Genomic DNA, 16,936 nt, shown 5'->3' with positions numbered 1-16,936 from the left:
CTTACTTGGCCTTAGCTCTTTGTTCCACTCCTCCTACCGAACAATATTGGACTCTGTGGCTCCTTTAAAAACTGCATCCCAAAATAAAAACAGAGCCCTGGGTTAACGACACAACTCGCGCAGCTCGGCGGGGGTGCCGCAAAGCCGAGCACAGGTGGAAGAAGGACAAACTGCAGGTCCCTCACCAAATCTTAAAAACTGCTGGCGATTCTAGCAAAACACTTAAGGAGGCTAAATGAGAACACTTGTCAAACACCATCCAGTTACTGTAAATCAACACAACCCACGGGTGTTATTAAAAACTATTGACTCTGTCCTTAACCCTCCTCAGCCTGCTTGTGCAGAGCCATCCATTGAAATGTGCAATAGCTTCCTGCATTCCTTTATTGATAAAGTTGCTACTGCTAGGCCCTCATTTGCACCACTGCGTCCGACCCCTCTGATCCTGTTTGGTGTTCAGCTCTTTTTAGTGCATTAAAGCGTATTTCTTTTATGTTTTTAGAAGATCAGGTTCCATATTTGACTCTGTCCCTCCTCAATTTTTTAAAGAGGTCTTCCCAAGTATAGGGCAGTTGGTTTCAGCTATTATTAACAGCAGTCGCTGTTGTTGTCCCGCAAAATTTTAATCATGCCATTGTACAGGCACTCTTTAAGAAACCTGGCCTTGATTGCAATGTCTCCAAACTTCCTTTTATTTCAGAAATCATGGAAAATGTGAACATTCAACTAAAAGATTTTCTGTATGCGAATGATGTCCTATAAGTTTTTCAATCTGTTTTTAGAACACTGCATAGCACAGTCAGCTTTGCTAAAAGTTGTAAATGACATTCTCATGGCAAACGACTGTGGGGATTATGTGTGTCTTGTCCTGCTGGTCCCCAACTGCAGCATTTGATACAGTCGACCACAGTATTCTCGTGGCCCGGTTACAGTACTCTGTGGGCATTAGCGGTAGTGCACTGGAGCTGCTTAGATCCTATCGGGCTAACAGAATTACTCTGTGTGTGAGCCTTGGTAGTTCTGAGTCCCGCTCTGGTCCGCTAACAAATGGAGTTCCACAGGGTTCAATTTTAGGGCCACTCCTCTTCTTTTTTTTGGCTCCCCTTTGGTTCTAGCCTGAGAAAGCGTGGGTTTTCTTTTTACTGTTATGCTGACAACAGATTAATGTCCCCCTGAAAAAGAAAGATGCTTTCTCAGTAAAACCACTTCTATTATGTATCCAAGACATTAAAACCTGGATGGCCTTGAACTTTTTATATTTTAATGAAAAGAAAACCGAAGTGACAGTGTTTGGTCCATTTGGCGCTTAATCCTCACATTTTGACTTGGGTCCTTTGACACTATATGCAAAGGCAACAGTCTCGAACGTGGGTTTTCAAATGTAAAGTGCTTTTAAATTGGATCGGCAAATTGGTGCAGTAGTGAAATCCAGCTTCTTTACTGTGGGCAGCTGGCAAAGGTAAAACCTTTACTTGCACAAGAGCACTTAGAAACAGTAATCCAGGTCTTTATTACATCACAGATGGATTACTGTAATGCACTTTATTTTGGAGTTAGTTATTTATCCCTTAAATGTCTTCCGTTGGCTAAAATATACTGCTGCTTGCCTCCTAACTGGACTATGTAAAAGGGAGCACATAACTCCGGTCCTGGCCTCCCGCCACTGGCTGCCTGTGCATTTTACAACCCCAATTCCAATGAAGTTGGGAAGTTGTGTTAAACATAAATAAAAACAGAATACAATGCTGCCCTTTGTCACCGGTTCTGTTTATGGACAGAATTTCTAGGCGCAGCCGAGGCGTAGAGGGGGTCCGGTTTGGTGGCCTCAGTATTGCATCTCTGCTTTTTGCTGATGATGTGGTTCTGTTTGCTTCATCAAGCCGTGACCTCCAACTCTCACTGGAGCAGTTCGCAGCCGAGTGTGAAGTGGCTGGGATGAGAATCAGCACCTCAAATCTGAGACCATGGTCCTCAGTCGGAAAAGGGTGGCGTGCCCTCTCGAGGTTGGGGATGAGATCCTGCCCCAAGTGGAGGAGTTCAAGTATCTTGGGGTCTCGTTCAGTGAGGGAAGTATGGAACGGGAGATCGACAGGCGGATCGGTGCAGCGTCTGCAGTGATGCGGAATTTGTATTGATCCGTTGTGGTGAAGAAGGAGCTCAGCCGAAAGGCGAAGCACTCGATTTACTGGTCGATCTACGTTCCTACCCTCACCTATGGTCACAAGCTGTGGGTCGTGACCGAAAGAACAAGATCCCAGATACAAGCGGCCGAAATGAGTTTCCTCCGCAGGGTGTCCGGGCTCTCTCTTAGAGATAGGGTGAGAAGCTCGGTCATCCGGGAGGATCTCAGAGTAGAGCCGCTGCTCCTCCTCATCGAGAGGAGCCAGAGGTGGCTGGGGCATCTGATTTGGATGCCTCCCGGACGCCTCCCTGATGAGGTTTTCCGGGCACGTCCCACCGGGAGGAGATCCCGGGGACGATCCAGGACACGCTGGAGAGACTACATCCTTCGGCTGGCCCGGGAACCCCTCGGGATCCCCCCGGAAGAGCTGGATGAAGTGGCTGGGGAGAGGGAAGTCTGGGTGTCCCTGCTAAAGCTACTTCCCCCGCGACCCGATCTCGGATAAGCGGTAGAAAATGGATGGATGGATGGATTATTTGCTAAAAACAATAACATGATTTGCAAAATCATTGTGTTCTGTTTTTATTTATGTTTAACACAACGTCCCATCTTCATTGGAATTGGGGTTGTAGAATACATTAGAAGATTCTTTTATTTGTTTTTAAATCTCTAAATGATGTGGCCCCGCCTTACCTCGCTGAGCTACTCCTTCACAATGCCCCTGTCTGGAGCCTCAGGTCAGCTGATCAGCTTCTTCTTGAGGTAGCGAAGTCCAGGCTGAAGCTCAGAGGGGCTAGGGCCTTTTCTGTCGCTGGTCCCACGTTATTGAATGACCTCCCTCTGCAGAGAAACCCCTGCACTGTCCATTTTTAAAACCTGTCTTAAACCCCATTTTTATTCGCTGGCTTTCAACCTAGCTTAAGACCCAGCATCTGTTTGTGTTTTTTAATTGTTTAAAAAAAAAAAATTATTTCTTTAAGTTAGATTCTTATCTGTATAAAACACTTTGTTTGTTGTATTTAAAGTGCTGTATAAATAAAGTTGAAAGTTGAGTAATTTGTATGTGTAAGACAGCTAAAATATTACTTAAACATTGCTTTTACAGTTACTATATTAACAATTTGACCATATTATTTACATAATGTATTGTTCGAAAATAGCCATTTGATAGTAAAATGAACTTAGTCAAATGACGTTGTTGTGTCAGGGGATCTTAACATCTCGGGGTCTCTGATCAACATGTAAAATCTGCTAATGTAAAGCCGTTGAAGTGCAAACGTGTTTCCAGCTGATATAAACTCTTCTTCTTTTCCTTTCGGCTTGTCCCGTTAGGGGTCGCCACAGCGCGTCATCCTTTTCCATGAGAGCCTATCTCCTGCATCCTCCTCTCGAACACCAACTGCCATCATGTCTTCCCTCACGACATCCATCAACCTTCTCTTTGGTCTTCCTCTAGCTCTCTTGGCTGGCAGCTCCATCCTCATCATCCTTCCACCAATATACTCACTATTTCTCCTCTGGACGTGTCCAAACCATTGAAGTCTGCTCTCTCTAACTTTGTCTCCAAAACATCGAACCTTGGCTGTCCCTCTGATGAGCTCATTTCTAATTTTATCCAACCTGGTCACTCCGAGAGCGAACCTCAACATCTTCATTTCCGCCACCTCCAGCTCTGCTTCCTGTTTTCTCTTCAGTGCCACTGTCTCTAATCCGTACATCATGGCTGGCCTCACCACTGTTTTATAAACTTTGCCCTTCATCTTAGCAGAGACTCTTCTGTCATATAACACACCTGACACCTTCCTCCACCCGTTCCAACCTGCTTGGACCCATTTCTTCACTTCCTGACCACACTTACCATTGACCCCAAGTATTTAAAGTCCTCTACCCTTGCTATCTCTTCTCCCTGTAGCCTCATTCTTCCCCCACCACCCCTCTCATTCATGCACACATATTCAGTTTTACTTCGGCTAATCTTCATTCCTCTTCTTTCCAGTGCATGCCTCCATCTTTCTAACTGTTCCTCCAGCTGCTCCCTGCTTTCACTGCAGATCTGCAAACATCATGGTCCACGGGGATTCCAGTCTAACCTCATCTGTCAGCCTATCCATCACCACTGCAAAAAGGAAGGGGCTCAGGGCTGATCCCTGATGCAGTCCCACGTCCACCTTAAATTCTTCTGTCACACCGACAGCACACCTCACCGCTGTTCTGCTGCCCTCGTACATGTCCTGTATTATTCTAACATACTTCTCTGCCACTCCAGACTTCCGCATGCAGTACCACAGTTCCTCTCTGGGTACTCTGTCATAGGCTTTCTCTAGATCTACAAAGACACAATGTAGCTCCTTCTGACCTTCTCTGTACTTTTCCATCAACATCCTCAAGGCAAATAATGCATCTGTGGTACTCTTTCTAGGCATGAAACCATACTGTTGCTCGCAAATACTCACTTCTGTCCTGAGTCTAGCCTCCACTACTCTTTCCCATAACTTCATTGTGTGGCTCATCAACTTTATTCCTCTATAGTTGCCACAGCTCTGCACATCACCTTTGTTCTTAAAAATGGGCACCAGTACACTTTTCCTCCATTCCTCAGGCATCTTCTCACGCACTAGAATTCTATTGAACAAGCTGGTCAAAAACTCCACAGCCACCTCTCCTAGATGCTTCCATACCTCCACAGGAATGTCATCAGGACCAACTGCCTTTCCATTTTTCATTCTCTTTAATGCCTTTCTAACTTCCCCCTTACTAATCATTGCCACTTCCTGGTCCACCACACTTGCCTCTTCTACTCTCCCTTCTCTATCATTTTCCTCATTCATCAACTCCTCAAAGTATTCTTTCCATCTACCTAGCACACTGCTGGCACCAGTCAACATATTTCCATCTCTATCCTTAATCACCCTAACCTGCTGCACATCCTTCCCATCTCTATCCCTCTGTCTGGCCAGCCTGTATAGATCCTTTTCTCCTTCTTTAGTGTCCAACCTGCCATACATGTCATCATATGCCTCTTGTTTTGCCTTTGCCACCTCTACCTTTGCCCTGTGTCGCATCTCAATGTATTCCTTTCGCCTCTCCTCGGTCCTCTCAGTGTCCCACTTCTTCTTAGCTAACCGTTTTCCTTGTATGATTTCCTGTACTGTGAGGTTCCACCACCAAGTCTCCTTCTCTCCTTTCCTGCCAGAAGATACACCAAGTACTCTCCTGCCTGCTTCTCTGATCACCTTGGCTGCAGTGGTCCAGTCTTCTGGAAGCTCTTCCCGTCCACCGAGTGCCTGTATCACCTCTTCCCGAAAAGCTGCACAACACTCGTCCTGTCTCAGCTTCCACCACATGGTTCTCTTCTCTGCCTTTGTCTTCCTAATTTTCCTCCCCACCACCAGAGTCATCTTACACACCACCATCCTATGCTGTCTAGCCACACTCTCCCCTACCACTACCTTACAGTTGGTAACCTCCTTCAGATTACATCGTCTGCACAAGATGTAATCCACCTGTGTGCTTCTACCTCCGCTCTTGTAGGTCACCCTATGTTCGTGCCTCTTCTGGAAAAAAGTGTTCACTACAGCCATTTGCATCCTTGTTGCAAAGTCTACCACCATCTGTCCCTCCAAGTTCCTTTCCTGGATACCGTACTTACCCATCACTTCTTCATCACCCTTATTACCCTCACCAACATGTCCATTACAATCTGCACCAATTACGACTCTCTCTCTGTCTGGGATGCTCAGAACTACATCATCTTGCTCCTTCCAGAATTTCTCTTTCACCTCTAGGTCACATCCTACCTGTGGGGCATAGCCACTAATCACATTACACATAACACCCTCAATTTCAAATTTCAGCCTCATCACTCGATCTGATACTCTTTTCACCTCCAAGACATTCTTAGCCAACTCTTCTTTTAAAATAACCCCGACTCCATTTCTCTTCCCATCTACACCATGGTAAAATAATTTAAACCCTGCCCCTAAACTTCTAGCCTTAGTGCCTTTCCACCTGGTCTCCTGGACACACAATATATCAACCTTTCTCCTAATCATCATGTCAACCAACTCCCGAGATTTTCCTGTCATAGTCCCAACATTCAAAGTCCCCACATTCAGTTCTAGGCTCTGTGTTTTCCTCTTCTCTTTCTGCCGAAGAACCCGCTTTCCACCTCTTCTTCTTCTTCTTCTTTGACTTCGACTTCGACCCACAGTAGCTGAATTTCCAACAGCGCCCTGCAGGTTGACGGCGCCGGTGGCGGACGTTGTTAACCCGGGCCACGACCGATCCGGTATGGAATTCTTTGGATGAACGCTCATATTTGTTTGGCAAGGTTTTAAGCCGGATGCCCTTCCTGACGCAACCCTCTGCATTTATCCGGGCTTGGGACCGGCCTACAGTTTGCACTGACTTGTGCCCCCCCATAGGGCTGCATTTTCCAGTTGATATAAACTAAATTTCCAATTTAGAAGATTAATTCTACTCTTTTTAGACTAATTTCCAATAGTCTAACGGTTTAAGAACGTTTCTGAACATACAATTACAAGGAATTTGGGGATTTCAACATCTACGGTCCATAATATCATCAAAAGATTCAGAGAGCCTGGAGAAATCCCTGCACGTAAGCAGCAAGGCCAAAAACCAACATTTAATGCCCGTGAACTTCGATCCAGGCGGAACTGCATTAAATATCAGCAGCCCTCCACGAGGGCTCAGGAACACTTCAGAAAACCATTGTCAGTTAACACAGTTTGTCGCTACATCTACAAATGCAAGTGAAAACTCTACCATGCAAAGCAGAAGCCATATACCAACGACACCCAGCAACGCCGCCGGGCTTTCTGGGCCCAAGAAAAGTATGCTGTGGTCTGACAAGTCCACATTTCAAATAGTTTTTGGAAATCATGGACGTCATGTCCTCCGGGCCAAAGAGGTAAAGGACCATCCAGATTGTTGTCAACGCAAAGTTCAAAATCCAGCATCTGTTATGGTATGGGTGTGTCTTAGTACCCATGGCATGGGTAACTCGCACATCTGTGAAGTCACCATTAATGCTGAAAGGTGCATACAGCTTTTGGAGCAACATATGCTCCCATCCAAGCAACGTCCGAGGCGGGGTACAACCTGAACTGGTTGACAGCCAATCGCAGGGCACACATAAACAAATAGCCATTTGCACTCACAGTCACACCTACGGGCAATTTAGTCTTCAATTAACCTACCATGCATGTTTTGGGGATGTGGGAGGAAACCGGAGTGCCTGGAGAAAACCCACGCAGGCACGGGGAGAGCATGCAAACTCCACACAGGCGGGGCTGGGATTGAACCCGGTTCTCAGAACTGTGAGGCACACGCTCTAACCAGACTTCCACCGTGCCGCCACTGTAACTATCTGACAGGCAATAAAGTTCTTTTTTTTAAAAAACACGTCACAAACAACACGTGTTTGAGACAGACAACACGTAATGCCTGGATCAGACTACAAGACAAATTTGGTCTTTCACGATTGCACTATGTCGCACTACTGCAATAGAATCTCTTGGGGCTTTATCTTGTCAACTCAAATGTGACCGGATACACTCGTTACCATGGCGACGACATTGCAACGCGATAAGAACAAAATGGGGAAAAACGTGTGGTGGTGGTCACCGGTGCTTGGGAGATTACGTTCATTCAAGGATTGCTTGAGGTATGTTCACGTACTTTTAATACGATACGGCTCGCAAGCAGGCAACAAAACGTTACGTAGCCTAGCAAGCTAGTGCTAGCACTAACGGTTGTACGTAAACATGCCGGCGTTATGTCGAATCATGCTCTAAAGTTTCGGTGTGTGAAGTAATTTAATTACAATAAAGTAATTCAATTACAGTAAATTAGCACCCATTATTTCTGTCATGTTGTAATGTTGGTTTGACCTGACTGATTAGAATACATTACCTGACTAGAGGAGTGACTTCCAACCTTTATGGAGCGAAGGCACATATTTTACAATTGGAAAATTTCGTGGCACACTAACAAACCAAAATGTCACAAAAAGTAGAAACACAGTCATTACTGTATGCACTTCCTGCCTTCTAATAGAAGAGCATTTATTTATTCTGTCTGTGACTATGCCTCACTGGCATAAATCAAGGAACAAAGATAAATTTCTTGTAAATTAACAATTTTTTGAGCAGTTATGCACACCTAAATATCGCTCATGGCACACTAATGTGCCAGGGCATACTGGTTGGGAATCACTGGACTAGAGAATACTTTTGAAGATACTCAGTATACAGTACACAAGTATATACAGTAAATGTACAAGTCATTTAAATAGAGACATTGCTCCATCTTGTGATCGGATCCGTTATCGTTTTTTTTAAACTCGCCGTTCGGCTCCAAAAATCCTGGTTGTGTAAAGCCTAGTTACGATACTTGTTTCTTTTCAGGCATCTGCATTTTACGTGAATATTTCTTTTTCTGACACCTTTTTACTGTTACTCCCTTCATTTAAGAACTGATACTTTATCTGGACTTTCAACCGCCGCAGATTGCGAGCCGTTAAAAAACAAAAAGTTAAGACGGGTAAAAAGTCAGTAAAAAGAGGTTAATGTCAACCACCAAATTTCTCCTTTAATCTGACAAACAAAGAATGAAGGTACATATTTTTTTCAGTAGTTATAGTTAGCTAATTTAGCAATTTGTGTTTTGTTGTTTGGTTTTGCTCATGTAGGACCTGTTGTCAGTTCAGTCCTGAATATCCTGTCAGAATTTAGCTTAGAGCAGTTATGTTCTGTGAAGTTCTGCATTGCAAGTTAGCAAAATGGATCTGTGTGTGATTCTGATTAATTAATTATAATATATAGCCTTTACACGATCACGATTTTTGGGGCCGATAACCGATCAGTGAGTTTAAAAAAACGATAACCGATCACAAGATGGAGGAATGTGTCTATTTAAATGACCTGTTCATTTACTGTATATACTTGTGTACTTAATTGCTCAAAAAATCATATTCACAATAAATAATCCATTTCTGCCAGTGAGGCACAGTGACAGACAGAACAAATGAATCATCTTCTATTAGATGGCAGGAAGTAAATGGAGTAATTAATGTATCCACTTTTTGTGACATTTTTGTTTGTTGGTGTGCCGTGAGATTTATCAATTGTAAAATATGTTCCTTGGCTCCATAAAGGTTGGAAATCACTGCTCTCGTCAGATCATGTATTCTAATCAGTCAGGTCAAACCAACATTACATGACAGAAATAATGGGTGCTAACTTACTGTTATTAAATTACTATATTTTTAATTAAATGACTTCACCCACACCGAAACCTTAGAGCATGATTCGACAGAACGGGGGCATGTTTACGTCCAAACGTTCTTGCTACGCCTAGCTTGCTAGGCTACATAACATTTTATTGCCTGCTTGTGAGCCGTATCGTATTAAAAGTACGTGAACATACCTGAAGCAAGCCTTAAACGAACGTCCTCTCCTTGTCATGGTCTGTGTTTTGGGTTTGGGTTGTGTTTAGTTTTGTTCCATGTTTTCCTGTGTTCCATGTTTGTCGTGTGCTCATTAGGTTGTTGTGTCCACCTGTTCTCGTCTATTTTGTGTCGACCAATCAGCTCTCTCCAGCCACTCGTGTCTTGTCCAGGTGTTCCTCGTTGTCTCGTCAATTTGTTTGTATTTAGTTCCCTGGGTTCTTTCAGTCCTTGTCGGTTCATTGTCGTTGTCACATGTCTTGCCATGTCATAGTCGCCAGTTGTTTTTGTCATAGTCGCCTGTTGTTTTATCATTGTGATTAAATATTATTATTTTGAGATTCCCGCACTCCTGCCTTGCCTCCCTGCTTCCCTGCAATTGGGTCCACCATGTTCTTGCCTTGCGTTCCTCGCCGTCGCCCTAACCATGTTCATGACAGAATGAACCGACCAGAACAGGACCCAGCGGGAGGAACATGGCGTCACCCTGGACGCCACCAAACTGCCTCCCACCGTCCTCAGCCTGCCATCCATACCTACCGTCCTCCAGTAAGCCCTATCATTCAATCTTTTCTGTCCTTTTCCTCGGGTCCCCCCACTTGTCCTAGTTATTCACCATGCCCTACTATTGTACATCCACATGTTTCTTTAGATTCAGATTTTTCTGATTGTGAAGATGGCCCTGATTTAGTTAACCTCCTGTCGGATTCTGACTCTGACACAGATTTAGATTTTTCTGGTTCCTTCCCTAGTTTATCCCGTCCTCGTCAGTTTTTGTCACGTTTCCACGTTTCCAACCCCAGTGAGTCCAAATCCTTTCCCTCTGACCTTTTCTTGGGCACCCGTTTGGCCATCTACCCGGGACCGCCGCGTGGTGGCCAACGGAGGCGCCCAAGTAAAGGTCAAATTTTGCCCCCTCGTTTTTTCCCCCCTGTTCACAAATCACTTGATTTTTCACCTGTTCCCACACGTTGTTCCACGGATCCTATTAAGTCACGTCTAGTCAAACCTGCCCCCAAGCCATGTTCAGTACCAGCCATTTTTCCTAGTTCACCTTCCCGAGACCTTGTGCACTCTTCCACTCCCATACCCTCTACTCCCACACCTCAATGGCGGCAGGCTGAGGAAGCGACTGCAGCTCCCGTTCCGGCTAATCGGCAGCTGCGCCAGGCTCCCGTTCCGGCTCCTCGGCAGCTGCGCCAGGCTCCCGCACCGGCGGCGCTCGTCCAGCGGCCGCCACCCGTCCTTGCTCCGGCGGCGCTCGTCCAGCGGCCGCCACCCGTCCTTGCTCCGGCGGCGCTCGTCCAGCGGCCGCCACCCGTCCTTGCTCCGGCGGCGCTCGTCCAGCGGCCGCCACCCGTCCTTGCTCCGGCGGCACTCGTCCAGCGGCCGCCACCCGACCATGCTCCGGCGGCGCTCGTCCAGCGGCCGCCACCCGTCCTTGCTCCGGCGGCGCTCGTCCAGCGGCCGCCACCTGACCCTGCTCCGGCGGTGCTCGTCCAGCGGCCGTCACCCGTCCTTGCTCCGGCGGCGCTCGTCCAGCGGCCGCCACCTGACCCTGCTCCGGCGGCGCTCGTCCAGCGGCCGCCACCCGTCTTTGCTCCGGCGGCGCTCGTCCAGCGGCCGCCACCCGTCTTTGCTCCGGCGGCGCTCGTCCAGCGGCCGCCACCTGACCATGCTCCGGCGGCGCTCGTCCAGCGGCCGCCACCCGTCCTTGCTCCGGCGGCGCTCGTCCAGCGGCCGCCACCCGTCCTTGCTCCGGCGGCGCTCGTCCAGCGGCCGCCACCCGTCCTTGCTCCGGCGGCGCTCGTCCAGCGGCCGCCACCCGACCCTGCTCCGGCGGCGCTCGTCCAGCGGCCGCCACCCGACCCTGCTCCGGCGGCGCTCGTCCAGCGGCCGCCACCCGACCCTGCTCCGGTGGCGCGCGTCCAGCGGCCGCCACCCGACCCTGCTCCGGCTGCGCTCGTCCAGCGGCCGCCACCCGACCCTGCTCCGGCGGCGCTCGTCCAGCGGCCGCCACCCGACCCTGCTCCGGCGGCGCTCGTCCAGCGGCCGCCACCCGTCCTTGCTCCGGCGGCGCTCGTCCAGCGGCCGCCACCCGTCCATGTTCCGGCGGCGCTCGTCCAGCGGCCGCCACCCGACCCTGCTCCGGCGGCGCTCGTCCAGCGGCCGCCACCCGACCCTGCTCCGGCGGCGCTCGTCCAGCGGCCGCCACCCGTCCTTGCTCCGGCGGCGCTCGTCCAGCGGCCGCCACCCGTCCTTGCTCCGGCGGCGCTCGTCCAGCGGCCGCCACCCGACCACGCTCCGGCGGCGCTCGTCCAGCGGCCGCCACCCAACCCTATTGCCTGGCCCCTGCATTACCATTGGGTTCGGCACCGTGGCCGTCCGCCTGAATGGCCCTGTAAAGACCCTGGTGCTTGGCGTCCTGGACGACCTCCTGAACCGCTCAGCCAAGCACCTCACCTCGGGTGGCCTGGATGGCCACCAGACTGACCTGAGGGGTGGACTCTGTACCCTCCTCCAGGCCCCCTTCCGCCCACCCTGGGTTGATGACTTTTTGTTTGTTGTTTGGGGAACGTCTGGGATCCGTTCCTTTAGAGGGGGGGTACTGTCATGGTCTGTGTTTTGGGTTTGGGTTGTGTTTAGTTTTGTTCCATGTTTTCCTGTGTTCCATGTTTGTCGTGTGCTCATTAGGTTGTTGTGTCCACCTGTTCTCGTCTATTTTGTGTCGACCAATCAGCTCTCTCCAGCCACTCGTGTCTTGTCCAGGTGTTCCTCGTTGTCTCGTCAATTTGTTTGTATTTAGTTCCCTGGGTTCTTTCAGTCCTTGTCGGTTCATTGTCGTTGTCACATGTCTTGCCATGTCATAGTCGCCAGTTGTTTTTGTCATAGTCGCCTGTTGTTTTATCATTGTGATTAAATATTATTATTCCCGCACTCCTGCCTTGCCTCCCTGCTTCCCTGCAATTGGGTCCACCATGTTCTTGCCTTGCGTTCCTCGCCGTCGCCCTAACCATGTTCATGACACTCCTGTCCTGAGGACCGGTGACCACCAGCACACGTTTTCCCCCATTTTGTCCTTCTAATACTGTCGGCGCGCTCCACTCTTGTTGTCGTCGCCACGGTAACGAGTGTATCCGGTCGCATTTGATTTGACAACATAAAGCCCAATGATTGTAAAAAAATGGGATGTGGTGGTATCAGAATACAAGATTTTATTGCAGTAGTCTGACAGTGCAATCTTGAAAGAGCAAATTTGTCTTTTAGTCTGATCCGTGTTGTCTGTCTCAGACGTGCAGTCTGTTCCACACCGCCGACATGTTTTTTTTTTTTTTTTTTTTATAAATTTATTGGCCGTTAGACATTTACAGGACTATGCCAAAAGACACGCGACAAGGCTAATAATAAACTAGCTTTTGGACTCAAATATACTGTGCACGATGGCGACGCGGAGTAAATGTCTTTTGCGGAGCGGATCGGCGAATTATGACATTAAAGCCGATCAGCATAAAATGCTAATTATCGGCCAATACCGATAAGGCCGATTAAAATTGCTGTAAAGTCTATATATAATTAATTGTACTTGTTACTCTAGTATTTGAGTACATTTTGGCATCTCTAGTTTTTTACCTAGAGTTGAATCAGTAACTTTGCTGATGCTCGCACAGCTTCTGAGTGTGAGTACTCCTGCCACCTCTGCCACAATGTAATGTATCTCAATGCTACATATTACAAAGTAACACACTGCAACATAATGTACCAAAACATAACACCAATGCAGTGAAGCAACCCTACATAACATAATTGCATGCAACGTAATACGAAACAACATACCGCAAAGCAACCTAAGGAAAAGCAACCAAATGCATCAAAATGTAATGCAATGTAACATTATGCAAATCAATGTAATGGAACACCATATACTGCAACATTTTTTCACTGATTCTCAGTTGATTAATTTAGATTTAAATATTAGTGTTTTTTCATACAAATGTTTACTTTTATTGGGATTTTACTAGCTTTGCTTAATGATCGAGACAACGCGGACCTGCGTACAGATTTGTTTTACGTTGGCATTGTAGCAACGGAATGTAATCATTAACTGTGGAATTCCTGTATTGGGTGCTACTTTAAAGGTCCCATATTTTACCACTTTTTCAAGTATTTCAGATGTAATATTGGCTTTATTGTGCCCCAGTAAACATGTGAAATAGGAATTTAAATTGTCCACGCATTTCTGAGATCCAGATGTTTTTCTGCCGAGAGGCCTGAAATCAGGTCATTCGAATTTCTTGAGCTAATCTATGTTACTAGCGAAGATCGCTGCCTTCCGGTCCCGAGTCAGCGCGATGAACATAACAAACACGTGTGTTCTCACAAGTGGGTCTTCTACATAGAGGCAACCAATCAGAGAAAAGGGGGCGGTCTTAGCCAAATATGGACAAAGCCGATACAAAACTGGGTCAAGCAGAATTAACTATGACAAAACGAAGGTGTTATTTATTATTTAATTATATTTTTTTTAAATGAAATTGACACTTTTATACAAAGTCCATGTTCGAGAGTCATTCTGTGGAGGTCTTAATAGCCGAAATGTGGGACCTTTAATCCAGTACAATAATCCGTTAAAGTATATAGCTGGCTGTATTAACAACATGGCTGCCATATTCTGTCAGATAATTACAATACAGGGTGTATTGAATGCATGCACAACCCCTGTGCGGTCCCATCATGATTATAATTAGGCCTCGCCACAGGGACCCAATCACAGTGGACGTTGACTAATGGCGAGCGATGTCACCCATTGCAATGAGATCACGCCTGAAGAGAAGTGTTGGTTTCATGGCAAGTTTAAGTGTGTGTGAGGAGTCCTAATGAATTCAGCTGCTGCCTGTGCATCGGCTGATAGACTAAATATATGTATATTAATATATGTGTGTATAAATATATATGGAAGTCGGGCAAGGCTCCAGGAATGCGGCTATATGCATAATCGGCCTTCAAGCAGCTTTGTAACCTGCATATATCACAGGATTACAACCTGCCTATAAATTCACATCAGGTCTATTCATCAGGTGCTGTGATGCGTGGAGTAATTTTCAGTGTCAGCACAACGTGTACAAAACAGTAAATCAGATAGGCGAGGTGAGGGGTCTGTGTGTGTGTGTGTGTGTGTGTGTGTCGTACGTGCGTGTGTGCGTGAAAATAATGTTCATGCAGGAAAGCACTCGCTGACATTAAGTTGCAGAGATGATTATTACAATTGATTAAATGCTGCTCTTTCCAACATTGATGTGCATGTTTATGGTGTTTATTTCGACTGGATATAACGTTACAACTAGTAAAATTACTCAGAGAATGACCAAGAACCTCTGCAAAGTATCTGCATTGAGATATACAGGGTGTGCAAAGTATCGTATCGTAACTCAACGTATCGTAACTTAACGTATCGTAACACAATGTATCGTAACACAATGCAACGGAACAACGCAATGTAACACAATGTAACACAATGTAACAGAACGCAACATAACACAATGCAACATAACACACTGCATTGTAACGCAACGTAAGACAATGCAACGTAACACAAAGCAACGTAATGGAACGCAACGTAACGCAATGGAATGCAGCATAGTGTCACACATCGTACCATAACGCAATGTAGCATAACGCAATCTAGTGTAACTCAAAATAGCGTAATGTAACATAGTGTAACGCAACATAGCGTAATACAGCGTAGCATAACACCGCGTAGCGTAACGCAATGTAGCATAACGCAACGTAGCGTAAGGCAACATAGCGTAACGCAACATAGCATAACGCAACGTAACGTAACGCAGCGTAATGCAACGTAGCGTAACGCAATGTAGTTTAACGCAAGGTAGCGTAACGGGGGGCTGCTGTGGCTCAGTTGGTAGAGCGGGTTTAATTAATCAATTAATTAATCCGTTTATTTGAAAGGGAACAATGCAATTTCATAAAACACATGAAGTACACATGGTTAAAAAAGCCAGAATTAGCCAGAAGGCTAGTTTTCCTCTGTAGTCCCCTGGCCACGATGTAAAAAAGCAGTAAAATACATCTACAAGACAATATAATACAGGATACATAATCAAAGACTTACTATACTATTAAGAGAGAATAAAACCACAAATCATTTGATCATAACATGAAAACATCATAACATACTTGTCTTTTAGTGTTAGCAGCTATAGGTGTTAACAAGCCACATTTTCAGTTTCTTTGTGAAGGCCTTGTATGTTGTAAGCAGTTTAACCTCCTCAGGTACTGAGTTCCACTCACCAGCGCTCCTCACTGACCAGGCTGACTTACTGAAAGTGCTCCTGCGCAGAGGAATGAGACAGTCGCCTCAGACAGAGCCTCGAGTGACACGCTCAGAGCTGTTTCTTTGGCTGATGAACTCAGCCAGAGGAGCTGGAGCCAAATCAGGCAGTACTTTACAAATCACATTTAAATCTACAAATATGTGAAGACTGTCCCAGTTTAAAAGACTGTATTTTGTTGTCTAGTCACTGGTTCAAATCCTGGATACGACTGTCGCATGTCGAAGTGTCCTTGGGCAAGACACTGAACCCGAATTTGCTCCTAGTGGGCCTGGCAGTGCTTTGCATGGCAGCAGTCGCCCATTGGTGTATGATTGTGTGTGTGAGTGGGTGAATGTGAGGCTTTGTAAAGCGATTTGGGCACTGTGATGGTGTACGATAAAGGGCTATATAAGTGCATTCCATTTACCGTTTTTACCATTTACCAACGACTCGACTCACAAAAGTCTTGGTCTTGTCTTGGTCTCTGTGAGTTCTGGTCTGGGATAGTGTGGTCTTGAGCACAACACTAGCAGCTGTCCAGGTGGCTCGTTTCAGACGATCCCGGGGGTAAACATGCTGGGTACAAACGTCCTGTGCAGTTAGATGTTGTCTGCGGTTGTGAGGATTGTTGGATGTACTGCCAATTTGTCTGAAATGCCTTTAGAGACGGCTTATGGTAGACATTCATTGGGAACAGTGGACCTCCTTGCAGTCGGAATGCAAATTACATGCGTTCTCAAAACTGGTGACATTTGTGGCATTGTGCTGTATGATAAAACTGCACATTTTAAGAGTGGCCTTTTATTGTTGGCAGCCTATGGGACACCGGTGCAATAATTATACTGTCTAATCAGCATCTTGACATGCCACACCTGTAGGGTTGATGGACTATCTCGGCAAAGGTAATAACTCAGACAGATTTAGACAAATTAGTGAACAATGTTTGAGAGAAACAGGCCTTTTCTGCAAATAGAAATATAATGCGCACCCATGTATAATGTGCATCGCCAAAGATGA

Source organism: Phyllopteryx taeniolatus, chromosome 2, assembly GCF_024500385.1.
Source record: "Phyllopteryx taeniolatus isolate TA_2022b chromosome 2, UOR_Ptae_1.2, whole genome shotgun sequence".
Taxonomy (NCBI): Eukaryota; Metazoa; Chordata; class Actinopteri; order Syngnathiformes; family Syngnathidae; genus Phyllopteryx; species Phyllopteryx taeniolatus.
Note: the sequence above shows the minus strand (reverse complement) of the source record.